This window comes from Pinus tabuliformis, chromosome 3_2, assembly GCF_031772625.1.
Source record: "Pinus tabuliformis cultivar Carrire ecotype Pingquan chromosome 3_2, CPIR1, whole genome shotgun sequence".
NCBI lineage: Eukaryota > Viridiplantae > Streptophyta > Pinopsida > Pinales > Pinaceae > Pinus > Pinus tabuliformis.
Window position 1 is genome coordinate 61807999 of NC_142302.1, and position 5888 is coordinate 61813886.

Genomic DNA, 5888 nt, shown 5'->3' on the forward strand with positions numbered 1-5888 from the left:
CATGACATTAGAAACAAATAAATTTAAATTATGAATAGAATTTTTTTTGACTAATTATTTTGATTAATTAAATAATAATAATTTTCTTTTATGATTTTGAATATTGAATAATAATTTTTATCTTATTAGATTATTTACTATGATTTTAAAGCATACTTTCAGTTTTATACAACCATTAAATTTTTATGAATAAACGTAACTTTAGAAATAAATAAATTCAAATTAAAACTAAATTACTATGATTTTAAAGCATACTTTCAATCTTACAGATCCATTAATTTTTTTGGAATAAACGTAACTTTAGATACAAATAAAATTAATTAACTCACAAGTACAATTACATTAATAACTTTCATAGTAATAATAAAATTTTATGTCTTTACAACAAAGTTAATTATAAAATTTACAAGAATTAAATTTGAATGAAGATAATAACAATCATGCCTCCCAATCACTCAAAATAAATTTAAATGAAACTATAATTATTATTATTATTATATTTTATTTTATAATAATAAAATGATCTTACAATGTTATAATATTATATTTTATTTTATAATAAAAAAATTATGTTACAATGTTATAATATGTACATATTTATTATTATGATTATGATTATTATTATTAAGTTTGGTATGACTCTCTCATTTTCGATTTTACATGTCCATTATTCACCTCACAACTAAGAGGGTAGTACAAGATTCAAACCCAAGAGTGAGACTTCATTCTACAGTGATCACCACTTGAGCTTCCCAAAGCAGACGAGACCATATATATGATATTATTATAATAATGAAGATTAACATTTAATAAAACAAAAAATGGTTTATTAGACCATACATATATATATATATATATATATATATATATATATATATATATATATATATATATATACTTTAAAAGAATTATGGATGAATGTTCTGAAATCATTATAGTTTTACTAAATTAAAGGATTAGAAAATTTGGTAATGTGGACAATATTTTAAAATTTAGATATAATCTAACTATATGAAGGATAATCTAAGAAAAAATGTTTTTCATCTTCAAGTAGCTTAGTGTCACACAACTTGTTCATCTCATGGGATTTTGGAAATTAACGAACACCCACTTTCATTATGGAGGTCCTGAGAATTTGTTCTTATTTTAAATATGTTTATTTGTTTTTCTTTACACTAATCATGACGCAAGAGATATTTTGATTTTTGAGATTTGGGTGCAGGGGCTTCGATGGGGGCAATACCATACCACGTGCATTCATATTGGGGAATATATATTGAGCAAAAAATGACATAATATATTGAGCATATAATACAGGTTAAAAGGTTTTTATATGTTATGTATAAAAAAATGGAGCTCAAAGTTAATGAAAAAATATAAAAGGGTATAAAAAATGTTAATGAAAAATGGACACCTACAATATCTAGTGAAAGTAGAGGTTTTTTAAATTAGGAAGGTGCATTGGGTTCATATTGTTAGGGGGTTAACTAAAATGATTTTTAGATATATTTTCCAATATTAGTCAAATTAAGGGTATTGTTTAGTATGACACAAAAGCACTTGCTATGTCATAGCTTCATTAAGTAAAGCCCCCGTGGATCTGGGTTTATCACTTCCTTAATATATTGATTTTTTTCTCTCTAACCCTGTATCACACCACAATTTCTCCTTAAAAAATGAGTTAATAATATTTTTAATATTATTTTGTTTTTGCAAGATAATATTTTCCTTTATTCCCAATGATTTAGAAAATTTAAACATCCTTATGCCATTCACAATTGAATTGAAGGTTGTTTTGATTAGATTTTGAAGTAATTTTAGGAAGCCTCATGTTTTTCATGTTTAATTTATTCTTATACGGGACCTAAATGGTCATAACCATGTTTTCAATGAGGGAAGGCTTGCTTCACGAGGAGGATATGATAAGTGTATTTCTTTTAATTTTGAGATTATATGTTATAAATTATTTTTTGATTTATTATATCTTTCTCTATATTTCTAGGTAACTATCCTATCTCAAAAAAGAATTTTTTTTAATTCCATATCCAAAGATATGGTTATTGATAATTGTTTTCAAGTTCATAATAAGCTTTCCACTCTCTATTAATCATTTTCTCAGTGCTATAATTCGAGTACATGTTCTAATGAATATAACTCCAAAATATTTGTAAGAAGACACTTCCTCTAGATTATTGTCATAAAATGATTATATATAATGTTTTTGGATTTAATTTTCATGACTTTAATTTTGTCAATATTAAAAGTCATACCCATCTTGGAATAAAAATATCTGAAAATTCTTAATTATTTGTCAAAATGATAATAACTCCTAGCCAAAAAACAATATAAAAAAATAAAAATGATAATTATGCCAATGACTATAATATTTAAAATAATTTATTATTTATATTTTAGTTTTAAAGTAATTTAATTTATTATAAAAATTATTTATATAATAATGTTATCATAATTATATAAGTGTGATATGTGATTTTTGAATAATCATTTTTATATAATTATTGTATTTTATTTAATAATTATTCTTAATAAGTTTATGGGATTTTGGATAGATGGTTTTATGGTGTCTTATTAATGCACTCCTAAATGTTAAGTCACTTATTCATTTCTCCATTCTATTTGGATGTTATTCTTGAACATGAACATGATGTAGCTTCACTAATGTCCAACTTATATATATATATATATATATATATATATATGTTATTAAGCACAATCCCCAAATAATTTTGACGACTTATGTGGTGACTACTCAAATCACAATTTGATATACCAATCATCTCAAGACTTATATTACCTAACAAAAAAAATATAATATATAAAATTTTAATATAAAAATATTTGTTAAATTTTAATATTTAAATTAAATATATAATTATACTAAAAGTAAAAAAAAACTAGTAATAAAATAATGTCCAAAAGTTTAATCAAATATAAATTTTAATAATAAAAATTAATATCATAGTATATTAAAGATATTAACCATTAAAATTTTTATTTATAATATTATATTACAATATTATAAAATTTATATACATTGTATTTATTTATGTTACGATTTGTTTTCTTGACTTTTTAATTTAGATATGGGAACTCACTTTTCATAGCATAAAAATAAAATGTACTGAACCCTATAAATTTTTGAGTCAACATTAATCACCATTATTATTTAATAAGAAAAACTTCAGTGTTACATCTTTTATTTACCCGAATACATTTTGAAATGCCAAGATAAACGTAATGTGAAACGTTAAATTCCAAATTCCAAGCTTGGTCGGTCGAACGCAAACTGTTGATTAAAGAAAACGAGTTACGGATCCAGGTAGTTGGGGGATGGACAAAATTAAGAAGAAATTGCTGCACTGGTCGGTGCATAATGGAAGAAAGAACCCTATCTAGGCTTTGACCTGAGCTCTGCTGTTCGACATATTGAACGATTTTATTGAAAGCTTATAAATTTGCTATTTACTCCATTAACTCATCGCATTGGATCTTTATATTTGCGACGACGGCACTGCAGCATCATGGACGACCACAGGATGGATATTTCTGTGACCTCTTTACCCCGCATACCGGATCCTCTGCGTGCTGAGAAATCCACAGTTTATGTGCCGCAACAGGTTTCTCTTGGCCCTTTTCATTACCGTTCTAAGCCCGAGTATGAGACCATTAAAAGCGACCTCCCTTCGGCCAGACTTGGCTGTACCAACCAACATGTCAAGGCGCTCATTGACGGCATGATGTTCGATTTTCAATTTATTAGTAGGATTCGGCACTGGTATGCGCTCTCTGATTCTCCTCCCAGAGACGGAGACGAAGAATTATGTGAAATAATGGCTACAGATGGCATTTTCCTGTTGCAATTCTTGAGGTGAGATCTTCTCTTTATCGAAATTTTGCTGGAAATTTATCAAATATATAATTCGCTGACTTTTCAACCATATTTAAAAAATCTAAGATCAAATCAAATTCAGTTCTAAATACATTTTTAGTGTATTTTATGCCTGGTCTATTTAATGTCACAGGGATTGCACTTGCTAGTTTATTTATAATTGTCATGTGCAGAGCAGTACTCAGTTAACTGACACGTGAAACTTGAGTCTTTTCAGGGAATTCTCCCAGGAGTATAGATCTCTCTTGATGCCCTTGACCAGCAAAATTACAGATCTCATGTATAAACCAGTGGGAGAGTCATTTGCAGTTCATGAAGATATTATGAAGCTAGAAAATCAAATACCCATATTTGCCCTACACAGGATCCTTCAGTGGGAGACAGATATAATTCCATTGGTACGTGAAGAGATGATACACAAGGCGCGTAAGGACGACAGTGATGATCGAGACTACCTGATCAGAAGATACGAGATCCACAGGTCGGTTTTAGCAGCAGGTCAAGACCTGAAGTCAATTTTCAGACTCGCTTTCCACAATGTGTCCCCTTTTCCGGACATGCGAGACAGCCACTCAGCCGGGGGCGAATTGAGAGCGGATTCACATCTGTTGGAATTTCTGTATGAAAACATTATTCGCTCTTCTCATTCCACAGATCGCTCTAAATTCAATCGGAGGAAGAAAAGAAGAGGGGCACCTCTCTCCCATTCGCAGTAGAAATCAAAAGAAAAGGAGTGATGTTCGTCGCAGACATAAAATTTCTCAACGAAATTCGTTTTGATGTGAAAAGCAGCACGTTTCACTTACCCAAAACTGACATAAGCAAACGAACAGTTGTTTTAATGGAAAACCTGGTTGCATTCGAGGCACTGGCTCGGAAAGATGGAATGAAACCGCTAAAGAGGTATGTGGACTTGATGGACTGCTTGATCAACACATCCGCAGATGCTCAGGTGCTCATAGATAGTGGCATGGCCAACGATATCTTGCAGCCAGAGGAAGTTGCGAGTGTGTGGAAAAGAATTGGGAAAGGACTGGAGAAAGGCGAATACGAACCAATCGACTCTGCTGTTCATGACGTGACACCCTTGTTGATATATGATGATGTGAAGCAAAAGTATTTCCCGAAGGCATGGCTAGTTGTGTCGTCTTTCACAGGATGTATCCTCTTGCTTTTAAGTGTGTGGCAAACTATAATCGCCTGGGAGCAACTCCGCCTTCAACAAGAAAGTATGAAAAAGGTGTAATCATCATATCATCTTACTCAATCTCTTATTCAGCTTCTTGTCTTTAGATGGACGAAGTGATGGCAAAGTGGTAATCAGTGGTCTTTGATGATAGGTGAAGTGTTAATCAGTAGTCTTTGATGATGGGTGAAGTGTTTATTGGTCTGGTGTAAATAGATAATACTGCCGCCACTTACTTGACGATGGGTGAAGTGTTTATTCGTCTAGTGTAAATAGATAATACTGCCGCCACTTACTTGACGGAAGGTTTCTGACCGAGTCAAAAAAATGTCCGAGCTTGAACTCTGTTTATGTAAATGTTTCTGAATGGCAGGCGTTTGTTAATGATGTGTTTTCTGTAGTTTAGATTTGGAGTTACATGTTCAGAAAATCATTTTGGTCAGATAAAATATTAAGGTTTATGATTATTTAGTGATATATAAAGGGTTAAGTTTATAATGGTTTAGTTTAATTGCTTTTAAGTTGATATGGTCTGTTAAATAGATTATTAGTAATCGTTTGATTTTTTATTTGTATTTATGTTAAAAAAATATTTAGAGAAGTTTTTGAGAAAAAAAAAAATTTGATATTTCATGGTAAATAAAAAGTATAATCTTTCTGTACATTTAAAAAAATGATTTGAAGATAAAATTTCTAAATATATTTTAGATTTTAAATATATTTTGAAATTTAACTAATTCTTATTTGAATAGTATCAAATCTCTACTCTCTGATCATGGGTTGACAGTGTTT

At 29.5% G+C, this 5888-nt stretch overlaps 1 pseudogene; it reads left to right on the forward strand.

Annotated features, from left to right (window-relative positions):
• The first annotated feature begins 3542 nt into the window (after positions 1-3542).
• Positions 3543-5156, forward strand: LOC149179841 (putative UPF0481 protein At3g02645; annotated as a pseudogene).
• The last annotated feature ends 732 nt before the right edge of the window (positions 5157-5888 follow it).